The 22,820-nt window shown below is 40.1% G+C and overlaps 1 long non-coding RNA gene across 1 annotated transcript; it reads right to left on the bottom strand.

The window, feature by feature from the left end:
• Positions 1–698: 698 nt before the first annotated feature.
• On the bottom strand, positions 699–21,410 carry Gm33809. The gene is made up of 3 exons (XR_376152.2): positions 21,170–21,410; positions 18,299–18,402; positions 699–872 (listed from the first exon to the last, which is right to left on the bottom strand). It is a non-coding gene; the product is annotated as a predicted gene, 33809 (long non-coding RNA).
• Between the last annotated feature and the right edge of the window lie 1,410 nt (positions 21,411–22,820).

Genomic DNA, 22,820 nt, shown 5'->3' with positions numbered 1-22,820 from the left:
ATGTGCTTATGTACCCACATGTATATGCACACATTGATTAACATGTATCACACACACACACACACACACACACACACACACACACACACACACACACACACTGTTGGTCTTGAGAAGTTCAGTCCACTCTACAGTGGTTCTCATAGAAGGTAAGGTTGGACACAGGTTTAGTGAGACAATTTCTTTCAAGACCAGAAGTAAGTACAAAACTATATTCAGATGCAATGTAAATGGTCTAAGTCTAAGGGAAAAATCCAGCTTAACTTCAGTGATCAAAATCAGTTCATGAGATGAGTGTGTTCTGCATTTCTGGAGTATGAATCTGCTCCCCAAATAAAATACGGCTGGCAAGAGATGGCATAAAGTAGCATGGAGAACGAGGCCATAGTTCCTTTGAGCATTTTTTGATTTTGTGACCCACCTCCCCCTAGAGTGTGTCAGGAAGTGGTGACATCCTCTGGCACTAAAGATTATCCATATTCCCCAATGCCACAGATTTCCCTGCCTATGACAATGGTTAGATTTGAGAAATGTGTTAGGAACAGTTGAATTAGATAAATATTTTATGGCTTATGAAACTGAATTTTATAGAAACAAAAGAAAATAAGGATGACCTACTTGAAGAAGGTTTATTTCCAAACATAGCAAAGGCCCCACTGTGACCATTGCTTACATTTTTCAAAATTGATTTTCCACCATATAAACAGTGACTTTGACATTACCCATGGCATTTCCTCCTGGTAACAATGATATACTATCTTCGAAACATTTCCTGGAATTTCTCAGGTCTTTTTCTTTCTCTAATTCTCATTGTCTTCATACATTCTTTCCAGTAGATTGTGCATCATGGGTCCACCATGCTTCCTGTCTCCCTGTGTAATCCAGAGAATAGGAATCAGGAACCTGTGAAATAGCATTGAATCTCCGAGAAGACTGGCCTGCATTAGTCTCCCCTCAGTAAGTCTTAACTCACTTTCAAGTGGGAAGCATTAAGGCCTGTACTAATCGGTTCTCGTTGAATTGCTCCCCAAGGCAAACTTGTGAAGGAGGAGTTGGTCTTTAGAGCTTGTATAAACTCCTTTGCTCTCTTTTCTTCTCTTCTCTATTAGGGATATTTACTGCCTGCTTCTTCCCGAAGTCTTGGTGCATCAGCTTCCCATAGCTAGAAATGGATCCAGACCTCCACTCATGGTTGCTCCGCACCACACAATCCACCCAAATTCCTCACTTGCTTCTGCCTCCCCGCTCAGTTCTGATTCCCAATATTTCCATGGAGACAAAACAACAGCACTTGTTAATATCTGGCAAATGATCTACAGTAGATCTCCCTAATCCATGGTTGCCATTTCAGTGGTTTCTGTTACAGGACTCAATTCTTATCTAAAAGTGTTATATCTGTATCATATATAGGTAGGTGGAGAGAGAGAGAGAGAGAGAGAGAGTGTCACTGGGCTATAGAATGTTACTATTATTAATTTATTATCTCTTATTTATAAATTAAAATTTATCATGTCTGTATAAAGCTATAGAAAGTGAGATAAAGAGAGAGAGCTATACTATATAAAACAGTTCTATCTCTAAGTGTTATTTATCTCCTGGCATCTTACATCACACCCCCTCAGATAAGGGGGGTTATTGTGTATTCTACAGTGGTAGAATCTTCGCATATGGAAAGAGAAGACCTCAATTCACCTTCTAACTCTTCTACCATTTAGATCTCAGGAACAGATCTCATAGTTTATAAACCTTGGTCTTCCTTCTAAAATAAAATAAGGTTGAAAATATATATTAAATGGTGTTTTAAGGCTCAAATTAGGTGAAGCATGTGATTTCTTTCTTAGAAGTAGTAAGTTTTCTAGCTCTGGAATACTATTTTAGTTAATGACACTGGGGGAGGGATTTAACCCATCTGGTTGTCAACGTGAAGGTTGTGTCCTGCTTTATCAGACTGAGCAGGGGCTCTTCCTGGAGAGGACCTGACCAGTGTTTGTATAATCAGAACCATGCGCTGGCTGAGTTTCTCAGTTTGAATTACCAGTTCTCTGATTCTCACTCTTCCTCCTCCTGCATGCTTTATGTTCAGTCTACCTTCACTGTGGGAATGCTTCAAGAAAACCTACACTCCATCTGTGGATGGGCAAACAAGGCCAGAGAATCAGAGACCAATATTGTTCTCATAGCCTAGAAGGAAGAACATTACCTATATCACACAGGCAGTCTTGTGAAGTGAATTTAGCAAAGTGGTCCTAAAGGCAGATAGGTGTTCCTGAACCTCACTTCTGGTTGAAGGTGTAGGGAAACTGCATATTTCTTGGTGCTTTGTGACATCTAGGAGGAGCTGGCCACAGGGGCAGGCCTCTCTGAGCCCAGGTCTGAAGAAGAGAGGCCAAGGGAATCCTCCCCTCCTTTATCTACTCCTTCTGAGCATTTGTAATTTGAGATGCTGGATAACAGAGAGAGGAGAAAATGGCATAACTTGAAGGCAGATCACGGAACACTGTACATATTATGCATTATTTCATCACGAAATATCATCCTAGGCCTCTGGAGAGGGGGAAAAAGGAAATCATTTCAGTCCATGAGGCTCAGTCAGTGCAGAAGCTTGCACGGTCAAAGCTGTAGACTTCGACAAAGGATCACACTGCCTGTGAACATGCTAGCCTCTTGTCATGAAGAACTGACTATGAGTTGAATATTAACATGGAGTCTAGAAGCAAAATCCCTCTTTGTCAATTGACTTTGAATGACTTTGATTGGCTTAAGATTTGGTCACTCGTCCTCATAGCCATGTCTTAACTTAAAATTTGAGTATTAACAACAACAGAAAAAGTTCAAATCCTCCACCATAAAGTTCCTTTCCATGGGCTGAGGTTTAAACTCATTGGTGTCATAAAAGCATCCTTTAAATTTATCATAAGAAGTAAATTTACAGAAATAGAGGACCTGGTATGTCAGAGACATAACAACTCACCAATGCAGTCATTGAATTGGTTGCAAGTCAGGCTATGTGTGTTTCGCAGGCCAAGGGTTGATGATCAGCGGGAGATAATAGAAATGTTATGGGTGAATTTCTCTCGTTAGCTCCAAAGATGCTCCCAGCTCCGTACCAAGCTCCGTGAATGAGAGTGAGTCCTAAGGACTCTGAGGAGTGCGTAAGCAGGGCGTCTGCCTGTTTTTCTGACATCGCTGTACCTCCAAAGCAGGAACTCACAGGCTCATTTGAACATTCTTTCAGGGTTTTCCATCCTCGCTCATGGTTTCACATTATATTTTGGTGTATAGAAAACACAGTGTGTGAGGAGGATAATATCATATCAAAAAGAACCCTGGAGATAGCTGTAAAGTACACCAGTTAGCAACTCGGCAGAGAGCCTTAGCATCGAACAACCTGAAGTGAGGTTGCTTTGTTCATTAAACCGACCCTACGTGAGCCATTATTGCTATTTGGCTCTGAATTATTAAAAATCAGGAGCAAGATTTAGCACACCTCTAACTCCAGGCTCTCCTGTTCTTCGAGATAAAAACAGTCTCTCTTTGTGCTAGTTAGAAAACATATGTGAATGTACTAGCACTCAGCTTCCAGGGATAACCTTGTTAGTGTCTATATAACTGCATGGGACCGCTCAGCATGGCATCCCTTTCCATTTCTCTTTATGAATAATTTTGTTAGACCTCATCCATTTTCTAGTGCTCTTTATTACAGCATGCTACTACATTTATTAGAGTTCCCATCAGAGAATTCTTCTTCTTGTTATCCTTAATAGTACCATGAACTGCCCTCTCTCGACTGTAAAGCTGGCACTGTTCAAAGTACATTTATTAGTTTATAGCCCTTCCATTTAAAATTCCTGCCAAGAACTTCCTAGGTGAAGAAAAAGTTTGCAGTGGATACTCACTCACACCACGCACATACATCACACATACATGCAGATGTGTGTTTACATGCACACATGCATACACAGAAGTGTGTGCATACTCCATCACCATCATTACCATAATTATACCAACACATCACCACCATCATCACTGTCATCACCATCAACGTACTCCCAAACTGCAGCACGATTACCACCACCATCACTACTATCAACATCACTACCATCGGCAACACTATCAACAGATCACCACAACATTACCTCCCTCAATGTAAACATCAGCACCATTACCTTCATCACACCATCATTACACCACACCACCATTACCACAACACCATCACTATCAGCACTATCAGCATAACCATTACCACCATCACCATGCCACAACACCACCACTATGAACACAAACACCACCAACATCACCATACCACACCACTACCATCAACACTATCACACTCATTTCTAATAACATTGTAGAACCAAGGGACTGGTGTTTGTTACATAGACTACAGGGAACACATGGACTGATAACATATTCATATAAGTGTTTTAAGGCAGATACTCCTGCAAACTGTAACTAATAAGAGCTTACCTGGACTATAGAACACACCTCAGACTTTTCAAGCTTTGTGCTGAATTGAAGACTATTGATTTTGGTTCAGCTACATGGTCCTTAGGTATTTATTGCACAGACCACTGTTACTTTCTGACTACGGGTGGAGACAGACTACAGATGTGATACAATAGCTTCAACTTTGACTTCTTACCCAAAATATTTTAAGGCTAGCCAGGTTAGGTGTTGGCTACTTAGTATTAACAAATTGCGGCCTTTGGGTTCTGTGGGAGATCACACTGGAGGTACTGATAGAGAACACAAGAGGGCATCTGTCCCTTCGTTGGCTGAATACCTGTCTATGAAAAGGCAAGTGACTCTGCCAAAGGAGAGAACATCCTCCTGGTGTTCTGATCTTAGTGGGGGTGGGGGATGGAGGCACACAGAAGAAAGGAATGTAGTTATGGGAGAGGAGAATAGAAAAGAGGGCAGGAGATAGAGAGAAATGGGCTGGATTCCTTCTACCCCACCCAAAGCATTTCAGCAATGGAATTTGCCAAATGTCCATTCACATATAACCACAAGATCGCTAAAAGCTTTCACCACCTTGGTTTCAAGTGGGTTTGCCTCTACTTTCTCCAAACAATAAAATGCATTGTTACAGGAAGACAGGCGTGCAGACATGCCAACTCTATTGTAATTTTGGGAGCTCACAAAACTCTTATTGTTCATCTGACATCCAAAAGTCCTGAGAGAGAGAGAGAGGAAGAGAGAGAGAGGAAGAGAGAGAGAGAGAGAGAGAGAGAGAGAGAGAGAGAGAGAGAGAGAGAGAGAGAGGAGAGTCATGATAATAATAGGATCAGGTCACCAGAGGGAAGGATCTAGGTTCTGTTTTGATTCTCAGAGAGGTGTATACTCTGCTACCAAGTGCAGGAATTGCTATGCATGTCATCTAGCCTTTAGCTAGATGGTGGCATCCTCCATGCCTCCTGAGAGGAACAATGTAGCAATGTTCTACACTGTACCTTATTTTTTAGCAAAGAGGCAGCAGAGGCAATAGGAGCCTGAAATTGGGCACATCTCCATTGATTATTTTTATACTCATAAAGAGGCTATGAATAATGGTGGAAAGTTCTGTTTGTCTTTCTTCTTCTTCTTCTTCTTCTTCTTCTTCTTCTTCTTCTTCTTCTTCTTCTTCTTCTTCTTCTCCTCCCCCTCCCCCCCCTCCTCCTCCTCCTCCTCCTCCTCCTCCTCCTCCTTCTTTTGGTTTTTGAGACAAGGAGACAAGGTTTCTCTGTATAGCCCTGGCTGTCCTGGAACTCACTTTGTAGACCAGGCTGGCCTTGAACTCTGAAATCTGCCTGCCTCTGCCTCCTGAGTGCTGGGATTAAATCGTGTACCACCATGCCTGGCTTTGTCTTTCTTCTTTACTCTTCATCTTCCACAAAAGACACATATTACTCTATACCCTTTCCCTCTCCACTGTCCATCTACTTCCTCCTGATATAGAGTCTTGGCAATTGCATCTGTAGTATTAATTGCATGAACTGTTCTATTTTAGTAAACCATAGGCAACATTTTAGATGCTTAAGTTAATAGAAGTGGATTGCTGTATCTATCTATTTGAAAAATCAGTTTTCTAAGCATACTCAAAACAGTGCCTTTAGGTCTGAATCCAAATGTTGGAATGTGTTCAAACCCAGAGCTTTAGTAAGGTCTACAAGGAAAGCCCAATGCCTGCATTTGAGGTGTGAAATCAAGAACTTGCTCACAAGCCCCATGTAAGGAGGAAGTATTTCCTTCCAGCACTACATTGTCTCAATTAGAGGCCAATGGAATAGGCCTACAAATGAAAGTGTACAGAATTCAGAGAACTATTAAAGAAAGGAAGACTGACAGGCTGAGGAGAGACTCAGTAGTTGAAATCCTTGCCTAATTAGCATGAGAACTGGAGTTCAAATCTTTAGAAATCACATAGGTTCTTGGCGTGTGTGGAAGCTCACAGTAATTCCACCATCAGAGTTGGAGAAAACCGGGCCTTAGAGCAAGCTGGCTTCTGAGACCAGCTCCATTAACAAGCTCTGACTCTGAGGAAGGAGCTCTGGCTCAAAGCAAAAGGAAGAATGAGCAAGGATGATCCCTAACACCAGCATTAGGCCTGTGAAATCCAGAGTGTACAGGCATTGCCACACATGTGGACCCAAATACATACAAATGCACACATGCAAATCACATACATATAAGGATGTAAAAAAGAAAGAAAAACTGAAAACCTTTTAGGTGATACTTTATGGTGATGAGAACAAAAGGTACCAAAGGAGGAGTCACAGATGTAGGGAAGATGGGGCAAATCTGAAGACAGGGAAATATTAGCACAGGGCTCCAGAAATGGAGGCAATACCTAGAACTCAAAGCCAGCAAGGTAACAGCCAGTGACTCAAGAGAGGCAATGAAACACACAATATAGCTAGTTTGATTATAAATGTAAGTGATAGTATAGGGCCTGTTGGTAAGAGTTCAAAAGAATGACAGTTATGAGGTGGAAAACCGTCCAAATTTTAACTTAAGGAGAATCACAACCAACTTTTTCTATAAATGTTGTTCCAGGGAGACCCAAGACCAGATTTATTGCCCGTTAATGATGATTGATTGATAGGTACCCGTGGCATATTTTCCCACAGATGCACAAAACTGCCTCCTGATTATCTACGCAAATACATCTAAGAGGTATTGTGATACTCCACCTAGGTCCAGATAGACTTCGGGGTAAATGTGAGTGTCCTTTCCATATATCTCCTAAAATCAGACTGAGACAGAAGGGCAAAGGTTTTCTTCATTTTTGCTTCTGTTTGTTGTCACTAACATCTTCAAAGTGGCCTTAGTTAAAGCAGCCGTTTAAGTTCTCTTGAGTAAGTGGGAGGGCGTGTGTATGATTTCTGGATTTCTGCTTTTTGTTGGGCAGCTGGGGCTCTTCCTGAATAATTGCTTCAGATTCTTGTCATGCATTGTTGGACCTGCCTGGAGGAACTCCGGTCCTGGGGAAAAGCTAAGGGCAAAGTGCATGTGGGCGACTCATCCTTTCCTTAAACACATGGCTTCCCTCGATGTCTTGAGCCAACTGAGAGGCAAGTTAAAAATTTTATGGTTAGATACAAATCTCAATTCCTATGGTAATTTTATTTTTTTTCTGCAACTACTTGATGATGTAGTTAATCATTACAATGAGTAGTAAAGGCAGTTTCTCAACATTCCTACGTTTATGCTTTTTCTAAGCATTACCAACCCGCTTTGCCTCATCTAACATTAAAAATAAACAAACAAAAACCAAAAAACCAGATCCACCAGGAATCTCCTTGTCCACATTAGAACTGACTCATTTTTTTGTTTAACAACCGAAAACCTTAACTTCCCCAATGATATGGTTATAAAATACCACACACCACACAAATGTTATTCATTTTATATCTAGACTTCTATGTCCTATATTTTCTAAAAAGTATATGATAAATACTCATATTTTTAAATGAAAGTCAAATTTGTCACCTCTAAGTCATATTCTTTGGACATGATATCGTTATTTTTATCTAACATATATGCATATATGCATATATACAACAAGGTCCTGTACATTCCGATCTTTGTTTATATGGAATGTATTGATATTATTTTCCCTTAGCTCTTGACACCCTGGGAATTGCAATATGCCAAAGCAAACCGAGCACTGAAAGTAAATGAAGTTTGCACTACCGTTTCCATTTTGTATGTATTCTATAAACCTTTAACTGAAATTCCAGTCAAGACAATGCTCTCCGATCACTCAGACCCATCAGGGATGAGCAGAACGGGGGATTCATGAATGATAAGGATGGCCAATATTCTGCCATAAATGTCACAGCTTGAAGTATATAGCAATATTAGTCATATGAACATGCACATGATTAAGTAGAGGCATATTGACAAATATGGGATAAGTCAAGTTTTCTTCATGGATTTCTTGTTATGAAAGTCTTTTATGTTACCTGAATCAAATAAAATAGTCCAAACAGAAACAGGTTGTTTGCTTAATGATCTGTGAAACTAGGAACAATGATTGCACTTTTAATTTCTGGCACGAAGTCTCTCCGGCATTTAATAAAATCATCACATTGCCGAAATTTCTTTCTTGCCTCTGTACCCTGCTATGGCCCAGAGATTAAATTTCAATAATGCAATCAATAGCGTGATGAGGAGACAGTGGTTTTCCTTTCAGGGATGCATTTCTCAGACAAATGCAGGGCGCTGCTTTCTTAGCCAGAAAAGAGAAAGCATTGTAACCACTGGTAAGCCCTCTGTTTTATCTCAGCCTAATTCACAATTTCTTCTACCTTTTAATATAGTACCCTCCACATTTGTCAACAATTCATTTGCATCTGGAAAAAATCTCCAAATAGCAAACCCCCTCACAATACATATGCATACTCTATCCAACAATTCTATTCATATTCTCTGAATATGGTGTGTACATACCCACAAGACACGAAGTCAGAGAAACGAAATAACGACGAACTAAACATTATTTTAAAGAGATGATTAGCTAATATTTCAGGGCATATTTTCCATTTGGAGTTTGTTATTATGACAGCGGGTGATAAATTCATCTTTCAAGTAATTTTTCTTGATTTTTTTTCAAACTTGTTGCAGAAGAGATATCAGAAGATCCAGACAATTCTTCATGCATTTCCTCACAGTATAAACGTCGACTCTGTGAGTGGAAGTATTGCCTCTTGTTTTGCCTACTGTCACCTGATTCCTGCCACCTTTATTGCTGGATGACACTATTTTGAACAATACTATTTGTTAGGGGAAAATACGACAAAGCTATTTGTCACTTTGAGAGAGTTAGTTTAGTTCAACCTTGGCAACGTAATCTCTAAATTAACCAGTAGCCACATACAGACTAAAGCACACCCCAAACTGCAAAAAAAATGAACCAAAGGTTTAGAGGCGACTCCATTGACCATTGAGTCCTATGCACTACAGGGCTCTGTACAGGACTCTGCAAAGAGAAAGGAGAGTTGGAAAGAAGGCTAAGGGCAAGCTCAAGGAGGGGATTGTCGAGTTCAGCCCTGCATACATTCTGACCAGTGCTTGTCATTGGCAGGTAGAGTGAAGAGGAAGTGGGATCACACTGAATGTTGTTGAAATTGTTTATGGGAAGCTGTATAAGCGAGTCTCTGCCTCCTTGTCGGCTTTGAGCTTGCACCAGCATGCTCAATGCTAAGCCATTCCAATGGGGCTCAGAAGCTGCCCAGTGGGCGAGATGGGTGGGCCACTGCTACTTGGGATTAAAGCATTTAGTGTAAATCAGCCTTCTGGTTAGTTCTAGTTAGCCTACACAGTAGTGATGACATGGGCAGGCACACTGATTTAAAGGAATATTCAATTTGGGCTTTGGTGAATTTGGGACAGCATTTGAAAATGGGAAATCAGGGCAGTTGATGAATGAAAATGAAGATAGGGTGAGACATAAAAGGAGAATGAGAAACACATTTTAGCTTTGTCTGTCTGTTTCAGTGGTTGTTTCTATAACTTCTCAACTTACCAACTCTTAAACATATTCACACCTCAGAAATGAAGGGTTATTTTTTTTCTATGAAATAAGCCTTGGAATTAGGCCTATGTTCTAACCTAAGTTAACGTTCTTGGTAGCTCAGCAAGGTCAACATATCTGAACCCTCTCGTACTCTTCACTTATATGGGAATAATTGCATCTATTTCTACCTAAATAACTTTGAAGACTGAGGAGTTATCTTACATATCCTCAAGATGGATCTCAGACATGATAGATGCTCAGTTATTTTTCCCCTCATGACTAATTGTACTGTAAAAATGAAGCCCCACTTTATCAGCAAGAAAACACACACACACACACACACACACACACACACACACACGCACGCACGCACACACACACCACTATACCCCTAGCTTTAGAGAAAGAAGAAAGTAAACAGTATCATTAGCATCTGTAAAATAACTGTTATCATATTGTCACCAAGTTCTCCCTCATGTTTCTAAACATTTTAAGTGATCCTGAGAAAAGAAGATATCAGTCAGGTCAAAGAACTCTCATGGCAACTTATTCTAAGGAGCAGACTGCCCAAGGGGCTCCTGGGAAGTTATCCTACCCACCCATTAAATTGATTTGTCTTCAAGAGAATTTGTTCAGTAGAAAAATGTATGTTCCTTTGGCATAAAACATAAGCATTTGGGAGAGGAAGAACCAAGCCGATCACCTGACTGAGACTGGAGCGACTTATAATCTTAATATACTGTGAGTGATAATAAAGGCATAATCTCAGCCATGGTGCCTCCCTTGTAGTCTTGTGAGCATCCTTTATCCCACCCAGGACTCAGAAACTTGTTTCATTTCTTACCTGTAAGTAACAAGCATGCTAGTTCAAACATCAGCAAAAAAATACATGTTCACATGAGGACTATAATGATTACATTTCATCTTAATTTTGTATGATTCTCAATGAAGTATGATTAGTAGTGAGATCTCACAGGTAAGAATTACAAGAATTTAGCCATCTCAAGGAAATATTTTAATAAGAAACACAAGGAAAAGTTTTTACACACTAGGTACTCTTCTAAATGTTCTCTGTGTATTGGCTCAACCGTCTAAGTCATAATATATATTAATATTAATATTATTATATTATTTCCACCAAAAAGAAGGAATTGGGGGCCTGAGAAGTTGAATAATTTGCCCAAGTAAAATATCTATAAATATAAAATGTCTTCATGCTGCTGCCCTACCAAATCTGCTATTTACCACAAATCATTCTGAGACTTGGAACGGAATGCACCAAAGGATGATATCTTTCTTCTAATATCAATGTTTTCCTCGTGCTATGAAACTCTTGTCCTGTTCCACCCTTCATCCAAACCTTTAAAGATGAGCAAGCGACCTTCTAACAATATAGAGAGATATTATTTGAAAATTTATTGCCAGGTTGAGACCTTGCATGACACACTAAATTTTTATGACAGTTATAAACACTTAAGAAATATAAGTCTATCATGGGACTGCTTATAAATCCTAATAATAACTCTCTGGCCAGCCATGTCAGTCATAAAAGAGGCAAATGGCTCAAGTCATGTACGTGAGAACAAAGGTTGGATGCTCTCTTTAGCTCTCTGCACTCTTCTCCCCTTTCTCTGCAAGATATTAAGAGGAGAGGGAGGGAAGGGGAGGAGGAAAAAGGAGGCTTCCCATAGGAGCCACAGTAGATCTAATTTTCTGAACTCCGCTTTTCTTTTAAGTAAAATGGTATTCAGTACATTGTGAAGTTCTTTGAAATTCCATTTTGCTAAATCCGCTCAGGATTTAGGAGGCCAATTTAATAAGTGATTGTAGAATTCCCGCCATCCAGTGCTGCCTCAGGAGTTATTCCCCTGTTGTGTGTTTCTTTTTAAGTATTGGAAGGCCTGGGGAAATACTAAACAGAATTACAAAAATGAATTATACAAGATGTGACTTTAAAGTAATGAGACCAATTCTGAGAGCCACACCTGAAAATCAATGCTATCACCATCATCACACTTAGACTCTGAGTCGGAAGAGCACAGCGGACCATCAGTGGGACTGGGATGAGGGCTCAAGGGGGATTAGGAAAATACACATCAAACTGGAAATAGTACTTACCCATGGGCTTACTGGAGACTTTGGCTCACCCTTTAATGTTCTACTTTTTAAGTGTAATATGTTCATGTGTGGTGGGTTTCTAAAAATCACCCAACATATTGTGATTTAAAGATCACCTAAACCAACTGAAAACAAAAGAAGAAAAGGATGAATCACTCAATCTTTTTAAGTATTTTCAAAGAATTAGTTTATATGCTTTCAGGTAAAGCCTCCCCCCCTCCCTGGCTTCAAATCTTAGCAAAGAGTACATTTTTAATTATTTATTTTATTGTACTTCATTTCATTTCATTTTATTTTGAGAGAGGATCCCATTTACTCCAGGCTGGGCTCTGACTCCCTGTGTCTTGAAGTTGGCTTTGAGTTTCTGATTTTCATGCCTCTACCTTGAAAGTGACATGACAAGGTGGCAGGCACTCGCCACTGTTCTCAGCACATGAGAACTTCTGCAAGAGTGTGGACAAAACAATCATTGCAAGAGGAGCAGAAAAGCATTTGCTGTGAGAAAGGCATTGGCTGTGAGTGAGGTCTCATTGGTTTCTTTAATGTTTTAATGGCATCCTGTGCTGGTCCCCACTAGACTTCATTATTAATCAACTCAGTTTCTCTCATTTACTTACTAGGTCCATCATTCATTTGATTTTGTTCATTAGATTTATGACATTACACCCATTGGATTGAAACTATTGATTGGATTCCATATGTTTCTCTGGGATATTCAAGAAGAAAAAAAAAAAAGGAGAGGAGAGAGAGAGAGCATTTATTCATAAACTTGAATTTGTAAGTTTAAGTCAGAGAGCTGTATCTCCAGGCAGATATGGTCTCTCTGTAGGCAATGATTGTTGGAAGATGGTGGATATGTATCCTAGAAAGCCCAATAGCAAAATATGTCTCTTGGTATAAAAAAGTCAGAAAATGTGTTTTAATTTTACCCATGGGATAATATTGCTCAACATAAGATTGAAGTTCAAATCAACGCTGCTTGTCTCCTCCCCCTGCAAGTTCTCAAAAAAACAAAACACCAGACATTTATATGCCTCGGGGCCAAACTTATATTGAGATTGATAATATACAACCAAAATAGAGATCTGTTTTGGGAAAAGGGAAAGACAAGGTAAGGCATGGTCTTCAAGGTGTTTACATCTGTGATTGCCTAGGTATCTTCTTGCACAGGAGGGCAGGCAGTCCCTCAGCGAACACAGGGAGAGAGCAAGAAGAAAAGGAGCAACTTTCCTATCTGCTCATCTGTGCAGAATCCAGAATAGAAAATCAGCTTTTCTGAGTTATCATCGTAGCATGGACGTAGGGCATGGAGATGCCAAGAACACATTAACATAAACAATTATTGGTGATAATATTTAAGCACCAAGTATCATAAACACTGGCAAGAATGTATTCAATCTCCTAATGAAGAATATGAAGTGGAGGACAAATCCCCATGGAAGGATCTGGGATAAGACATCCCCGACTCTTTATCAAGTAGTGAAATTAACTGAGAATGCTTCGTACGGCTGCGCCCTGAAGCCAAGTGAAATTCATATGAGATCTTTCTGGGTTAACCCGCCAAACCAGAGAATTAAGGTATAAATACCCACTTCAATCCCTCCAGCTACCTGCTCCCTTCTGAGCAGAAAGTTCTGCGGGAAACTGCACTTACGGGCTGGTTGTCTTAAGTATTTGCAAGTGAAATATAAAGAAATTAACTATTTTTTTAAATCAAAGAATATTTGTAAATACCTATCTTGGCTTGGAATTTTACTTCAAGTAATTTTAAATAAGTCAAGGGAAAATGCATAATTGATACGGAGTAGATGTATGAAAAAAAGTCCCAATACTATCAAGAGAAACACTATGCATTGGGAAACCATTTCCTGTGCTTAAGCACTTTTAATGTTGTATAGTGTGTGTGTGTGTGTGTGTGTGTGTGTGTGTGTGTGTGTGTGTGTAAGTTAATATGCAAGCAGAACTCTCATAGGATGCTATTTGGTCTCCTTTTTTTATCACTCTCTACTTAATTCTTTGAGACAGTCTCACACTGAAATTGTAACTAGCTCGGTGACCAGCAAACTCCAATAAGCCTCCTGTCTCTGCTGCTCTCCACGTTGAGGTTACTTGAGCAAGTAGCTTTTTACATGACCACTAAGTCCACCCTCAGTTCCTCATGCTTGTGCAGCAAGCTTGTTTATCTACTGAGCCATTTTCCCAGCCCCCGTGTTATATAGTTTTTTAAAACCGTTCAGCTAAATGAAAATCTCCTGACCAATATGTAGCGAGAAGTAGAAAGAATAAAGTGTTTGGAGTCTGGCTCAGAGTTGCTTTCAGCTTCACTTACTAACTCTCTCATTATGGACTCATCTACCCTCTCTGGGCCCTAATTTCTTCATCTGCAACATAGAGGTAAGATTTATGTCACATAATCACGCAATATAGAAATAATGCATTTGGGAAACCAGCGTAAAGTAGATACTTTATAGTTGACAACTTTTTAAATTTCTACTCTTGATAAAAAGAATTTCACTTTCTCTCCAAGGCATCCCCTTCTCTGGGGAGTAGATCATACAAGGCACTAACAAGAGGAGAATGGGCAGTGCATCGATGCTACTTCTAGCAAAAGTCAAGAATTTCATCATGCGTTTTATAAGGAAATTAGTTAATTTTAGGAAGCAGGTAATCTTGGCTCTGTTTAAACATGAGAGGGCTGAGAGAGAATATGGTTAGGTAACTGCCTTGACATCACACCGGTACAGCTGTCGAAAGGTCATGTAACAAGGACCTCTGGAACACCACTTTGTCATTCTTGCTTCACTAATTGAGTCCTTGTAGGTTTCCAAATTCATTTCTCTTGGATATCATGTCAGATGTGATATCTATGACCATACAATTACAGTTCTCACTTAAGTTGTCCTCTAGAAAGCTGCAAAGGGCTGCCAGCGCGTCTCGGTGTCCCTGTGACTATGTCCAGAGTTCTCAATGATGCAGACTTGAATGTTTTCCTGAGTATTCTATAGGTCTTCTCCGGAAAGGGAGTATTGATTTTTCTTTACTGTGGAAAACGGAAAGAACTTGCAGTGTCAACAGTCAAATAGACCTTCCCTTTCCTGTATTTCCTTCAAATCGCCTTGGGTGACAGTTGATCAAGTATTCTGTGCTATGTCAAAACTGTTTGTGAAAATGGCCCCAGGAAACTGTAAATTTCAAAACATCCAGGGTTGTTGTTCTCAGAGTATAATAGCTAATAAAGCCATAAGGGCACAAAGTGCTCATTTTTATCCGTGGCCCTCCAACTAACACAAAGAAAGCACCAAGACATGGACACAGCTGTACTCAGTCTTCATAGGGGACCCTGGTCTTTTCAGATTAATGTAATAGTCACCTTTTTAAGAGGCGGAACAAATTTTAATAATGGAATACAAATCTTAGAATCGTCAGAATAATTACAAACCAAAACACAGTGCACCATTGTTTTGCTGCAGGCAGACCTTTGAGGAACTTTTGATGGAATGAGTCATTGTCATATGTGTCTGAATAACACCCTCCATTAATTACCATCACAAACAACCCATGAGTGACTAAGTCAAAAGCTAAATGTATTACCACTTTCTCTTCCCCCTTTAAAATACAAAACTCATTCCTTTGTTAAGTTGACCCTAAGGATCATAGTCAGTATGTATTTTCAGGATGAATGATCAAGTTTATTCTCACTTAAGTAGTTCTAGAAAGATTTTCCCTTAATACTCACCCACAGAACATTTAAGATTATGTGAAAATCATGTAGAAATTATACACCCTCTTAGTCTACATCCATGAACATTTTAATGTAAGTAATGACTACTACCTCACTTTCAATAGTAGATAAAGAATAGATAGTGCTATAAACCAAATATCTATTAATAAACAGAATGAAGTCATTGGACAGCCTATATTTACTTTAACAGAAATAGAATAAAAAGGGAAGCATCTACCTTACCCTTAGCTTTTGAAGTCTGCTTATTAAACATACTGACTTCTATAGGGAATTCCAGCTCCTTATGAGCTGCTTAGTCAGAATGGCCAGATATTTTGATATAAATGACTTAACCATTCATTCACACTACCTGAGTCCTTCACTTGCATTGAAGAAAATCCCAACTTTCCCTTGAAAACTAGGACCCTGCTTTCCACTAACTAAGCTATGAAGCTCCAACTTCAATTCACTCACAGTTTTTCTAGTTTGGATAACCAATATGAAATCTATTGAAAAGATATGTACTGCCAATATGTTGAGGTAATGGTTGTAGAACCAGACTGGGCAAAGCAGACTTAGTTCTTCCAGAATATTGGAGCCTAGTAGGTCCTTGACTGTTCCATGTAGGAATAAATCTGAAAGCACAAGGACTTCAAACACAGTTGCTGTCCTTGCCACTCAGTCTGACTCCAAGCTAGCAGAAAGGAGTGCAATAGTTCCCACCAAATAAACCAGATGCAAATTGCCTCCCCCAAAGGGGAACCAATAGTGACAAATGCCAGCTACATTCTGTCTTTCTTTTCAGCTTATTTTCTGCCTCTTTCCATTTAGTCTTTGTAGTCTGCACATTCCCCCAGTGACCTTCTGCATAGCCTTCAGTCCCTTTGTCATTCTGTACTCTTTCCTCTCTACTAATATATCCTGTCCTTTCTTCCTCAGTTCTCATAACATTGTTCCAACAGAGCCTACAGACTCAGCATCTTTCCCAAGGACCTTTACCAGTGTCTTTTTTACTTTCACCCGGTGTCTGGACTAGGTTTCTTCCTTGTTTTCGCTGTGATTCTCTTCCTCATTCCTCTCATCCGAAGGACGTGGCAACTGCTGCTTTCTCTGCATTCCATTCTCAGGAATGCCCCTGTTCTTGTCTGAACATTTGCACTGTTCTCCTCTCTCTTTTGGCATGATGAGTGCTGTGCTCTTGGAAGGGTGACCTGGGAAGCAGGCCTATCACAAGTGCATGAAGGATGGCTTCTCCTTGAGGTGGGAGATTCAGAGTTAGGTGGCAGCTACCTGATATGCAGGCAGGTTGGGAATACACAGTATGGGTGATCAAAATGTGGACGAGCCTAGCTCCTTTGCTCCATCTATTCTTTACTTCATGGGGCAGAGCAGCATTGACAAGAAGGTCAGGAGGACTCTCTAAAGCCATAGGCCTAGGGCGGGGTCCCAGAACCCTGAGTGCAAAGCCAAACTGCTCAACCACAGTGAGTTACTAGAAGGCAAGCCAAGGTCAGCTTTGTCGAAACATGTCAATTCCTGCAGGTAACGCATGGCTAGTGCCCCCTGTGAGCATGATTAGGGGTAAGTAGCTGAGGTCATGAGCCTTAGCTTCCTTTGAGAAATGGAACTCATAAAATTTGCCTGTCACTTTCCATGGATGATGTGTAAGTTGAAAGAGTGCCTTGAAAGGAATTAAAGATTTAAAAGCTATTTCTAAGAGCACCTCAAATGCTTCATCTTCTTGGAGCAAGAAAGAGCCAGGTGAACAAAGCCAATTACACAGTGTATATGTATGTGTATATGTATGTATATGTATGTGTATGTATATGTATGAATTATGAGTGATAACTGAAAGAGAATCTCTTGTATTTCTCATTCCTACAATTATACCCTTTTCTTTTAAAATGTTAGGGATCTTGTAATAAGTGTCTGTATACATCACTGACAGGCACAGGACATCAATCATCCTTACTCAGATATATATGAGGGGGCGCACCACTTTAATGTTGCAGTTTGGGGATAAATTACATCGTAAGTGTAATTATGGTTTCTGTAAGCTCATTCATAGGAAAGATCACCACCTGTCATGCGCACTGACCTCAGTAAATTAGAGGAAAATCTAGGAACTGTAGTACACGAGTTCTATGATAACAGAGACATGCTCATTCATTCTTCACCTGTTGTATGACAGTTAGAGTGCAACTATCTCATATAAATTGTAGGAGATCTTGGAATAAAAGACAGGATGTCTTCCCACCATACACTTGTAGTCTGATGTGAGAAAGCAGGCCTTACAACACTATGCTGAAAGCTGTTAGTACAAATCCATGACTCCCAAGGCAAGATGGACTGCAGTCTTTGCAGACCAAGGGGACCCCACTCTACCCAATCACGATATCCATGATAAAAGACAAATCGAATTTGTTTTTATCATGCTTTCTGTTGGTTTTTAGTTTCACCTTAAAATCCTTTTGTCAGCAGACTGATAGAGCTCTCCACCATGTCACAAGATGATAATGACTGTGCCTTATTCAGCCTCAATGTTAGCAAGGTTGATCCGGCTCTAGAACAAAGGGAGGGTGTTCATCCCACTGACCATTAGATGGCTGCCACTCAGACTCATGTCCTAAGTGCTACTCGATGAATCAGACATCTGCATTTAGTTCTTAATTGTTTATCCAAGGTTCCGATGACATGGCCAAGAACTCTGAACACCGTGTGCCTTCCATGGAAGAGAGGGAGCTCACAGACACCAAGTCACTTTTATATCCCCACCCTGAGCTCACATTAGTGTCAATGAGTTATAAATGTGAGTTGAGAGAAAATTGGTGTCTAGTGATCTCTCATGGTTCCTAAAATAACAGGGCTCTTGCTGGTAAACTAAATTGGAGAGTAAAGGCCAACAAAAACTGAAGAATAATACTTTGATAAGCATTAACATTTTTCAGAATTGTATCTTTTCATGCTAGGAACTCATACTAAAGTGTCCTAGACAAGAAATTAATATGTGGCCTTTAAAAAAAAAACTGATTGGTCCTGAGAAGATGGCTCACTTAGGAAAGTGCTTGCTGAGCAAACATGCAGACATGAGTTTAGATTTTCAGCACTACAGAAAAGAAGACCAGAGATTGCAGCACACGTTAGCAACCCCAACACCTCAGAGCCGATACTGGAGCTTGTTCAAGTTTCTTGGCCAGACAGTTTTATCTATCAATGAATTTTAGATTCAGTAAGTTGTATGATGTCATGGTGGTATGTCACAGATTTTCCCTGTTCAATTACATTAGTGCGGAGGAAGTCTGTGATTGGACAGGGAAAGGGAGTGGAGCTAAGAGTGGCAGAGACAGGGAAAGTCTCTAGATAGGGGAGAAGGAAGATGGCTCTGGACATGAACCTGTGTGGCCAAGTAGCCATGATTTCTCAAGGTTAGAAATATTGGGATAAAGCTTTTATCATTGTCAATTGGCTCTGAAATTATCGTATTGGCGTCTTGTAAATTGTGACTTTATTGATACGTAAATCTGATTGGTTAATTAAGCTTTAAGAGCCTTGATTTTACTGCATTACTGGGTATTGTGATAGGCAACCGTGAGGTTGGCCGTTCCATTTAGTCACTGGAATGTGGGATCGCCAACTACGTGGGTTTATGGCTGAAGAAATACTAGCGGCTCCAGAGACAAGCAAGCCAGATGCTGCTGGGGCTAGCTGGAGAGAGTCATGGCAGCGGCAGGATCATGGGAGCATAGTCCAGCTCTGCGGAGAGTTGGCAGTTTTGCTTTTTTTTAAATATTTCCCGAAACAGTGGTGCATGCCTTTAATCCCAGCTCTTGGGACACAAAGGTAGATCTCTGACACAAAGGATAGCCTGGGACACAAATGGTAGCCTGGTCTTCAAAGTGAGTTGCAGGCTGTCTGAGGCTATAGTGAAGCCATGTTTAAAACAAACTAAAACAAACAATTAAAAACCAAAACCAAAACCAAAACCACGGAGAACAACTGAAGATGTCTGACTCTCTCTCTCTCTCTCTCTCTCTCTCTCTCTCTCTCTCTCTCTCTCTCTCTCTCTCTCTCACACACACACACACACACACACACACACACACACACACACAGGACTGGCTATGATATCCTAACCCTTGACCCTTAGTGTTAAAAAAAAAATCAAGAACCATGGAGCCATGGTAGATCTGTTGTCACACTGAAGGTGAGGTATTTGCTGAGTTCCTTGATTCTCGTCTGAGTTTGTTTAAGGTGGTTCTGCACTAACGTTGAGGGAGACCTCGGTGCCAGCTCTTTTGACAGGTCTTCAGAAGGAGGAGGAAGTGCGGCTACTGGCTCTGCCTTCTGTCTCGCATCAGAAGTTTCCAGTCCCCAAGGGCTGTGTGAGACCACAGGGGCCGAGGTGAGTGAGTTTGTTCTTTGTGTTTTCTTTTCATTCTTTACACAGTGTAAGCGCCCCAAACAGGTCCAGCCTGGTACTCACTCCATGGGCTGCTTGTGTTTTCTGTGTTTCCTTGCTACCTGGACTATGTGGTGTCAATTATTCAACAAGCAAGTACCCCAAACCTTTTCTAACTTCTCCAAGCTGCATAGGATATGACTTAATATGCAAATATCCTGGGTGCTTTTGATTAAAACAAGCAATTTTAAAATTTCCCCATGGGAACAGAAGAAGAGAGAGGGAGAAAAAAAACATGTTGGTGACAAAGAAAATGTGAGGGCAAAATAAAAATCACAAAACACCACAGTGGGGCACAGTGTCTATGTGATGCTTCTGACGGTGTGTGTGTGTGCGTGTCCTACATGGCTCTGAAAAGTTTATAAGAAGAAAGAGCAGGTTTATAAATAATCATTAAGCCAGAGCCCAGGAGGTGATGAACCAGGAACGTAATCTATTATTGTTTTCTGTTTTCCTGGGTTTATTTTTGTTTGTTTTTGTTTTTTGGTCACTAATTAATGCATCAATTATTAGTCTAAAAAGTCGACCAGTGAGAAAGGTACACAACTTACTTCACAATATCGTGATATGAGCTGTAATTAGGAAGGGGATATTTTTCAAGATGTGTTCAGGTACGTTCTTTTACTCAAAGAATTAATATGATTAGATATTCATTTAGGTTCTTACATATATTTTAATTTACAGTAAAAATATAGTAGCATAATTACAGAGTTTCAGAAATGTGATTCAGTTGAAAGCAATGGACATCCAAGGAAAAGACAGTCACACACCACTGCACACATGTAACACACAGACACACATGAAAATACCATACTCAAAATCCCAGAATATCTCACTAACATCCCGTAACATGCTCACAGGAGCTACTTACTAAAGGCAGGGACCATGAGATAGCAGAAAGATGAATCAGCAGCCTCGGCCTGCTTGCCATTGGGTAGGTTTGTATTCACAATCCTGATGGCAATAAGTAAACCTTCTGTTTCTCTTTCGGGAATTTTATGAGATGCTCTCATGTCCTTTCCTTCCCCTCTTCCTCCTCCCACAATGCAGTGCAGTCAGAAAATGCTATAAAGTTTCAGAGAAGAGGTTTGCTCAAAGCAACTGCAAATGAAGTACACGTTCATAAATAACTGCACTTGACTTTGTGTTTAATGTCCAAGATGATTGGAACAGATTGTATCATGAACTACTTTCCCTTTGGCTAATTAAATAGCAGTCCCCACTTACCACAAAGCATATTCTTATTAAAACAAGCAACTATAGTCGTTCTGCTGGATAAATGGCTCCCAAGTAAGTGCCATAAAGCCCATTACATTCCTGCTTCAGGAATGGAGCAGGTCCAAGGAGACAATCAAAGGATTTCAGTGGGATTATTTTAGATTAGAAAGACTGAGGGAGACATGCGGTACTGACAAGATCATAAAGGCAGAAGGGATAAATTAGTGGTTCCATCCCAACAAAGTGCTTGAGTGGTATCAGTGCATCTGAAAGCAAAAACAAATTCCTACTGTACTAACCTTCGCCAACATGGAAATCTGTTTATGCAGAAATAAAAATGTCACGGACAACTGTTATCTCCTGTGCAAATCAGAATGACTGTTTTGAATAATAATAAAAATATCCTTTCGAACCAACTATGGAAATATGCCATGGGGGAAGAAAATGCCTTCATTTCAATAAATTGCCTTTTACATTTAATAGAAAAGGTTATGTTATGATTTATCATATTAATGAGACATTATTGCATAACCATATTTTTATGGCGATACATTCCCTGCTAAATGATGCCCCTTTATTTTTCTCTCCAGGAGGAAAAGATTTCAGAGAACAGATTCTATGGGACTTTTCATTGCTGCCAGTAGTTAAATCTTTCAAAAGCTGTCAGCAGCCTCAGAAATCAAGTTCAAAATACCATAGCTAACATGAGTACAGGCATAGGCGAGTCTATTTTTAAATTGTAATACAAAACTGCTGGAGAAAAACCTAAACACAAATGATTACTTAAAGTGAGATCATCTTATCGGACTAGTCAATTTAAAGGACAAAGTCGGGGAAGTGAAACTCACCTTACAATTCCTATAAATAAGACCAGGCAGTGGGGAGCTAAAAGATTTTTTTCCAGGCTAATTCGTCCTTAAAACCTTTATGTATTAGAACCTTTACATATTAATCCCACACATTCCTGTCTATGACAGCCACAGGCAGTACAGGATACAAACCCCAGAAGGCAGTCAACAGGCTGAATTCCCTTCCCTGTCTCAGTCAGGGAAGTCCCATTCTTAAGAGGAATTGTTGCTTAAGCACTGGTCATCTGCCCTGGAAACTGCCACAAGACAGGAGGCATGCTGTATTCCTACCAATGGTATGATTTGCTCTGCCCTGACGTGCAACCTTGATGTATCATGCTATCTGTGCAGGACAAGAGTCGTGGATATTACAGTAACAACAGCATTACCTGAAACCCTCAGACTCCTCCAACCACATGACAGGGAGTTAGTTACCTGATGGAAGCAGAGATAGAC

This window comes from Mus musculus, chromosome 3 (assembly GCF_000001635.26).
Source record: "Mus musculus strain C57BL/6J chromosome 3, GRCm38.p6 C57BL/6J".
Taxonomy (NCBI): Eukaryota; Metazoa; Chordata; class Mammalia; order Rodentia; family Muridae; genus Mus; species Mus musculus.
This window is presented reverse-complemented; position numbering and strand designations above follow the sequence as displayed.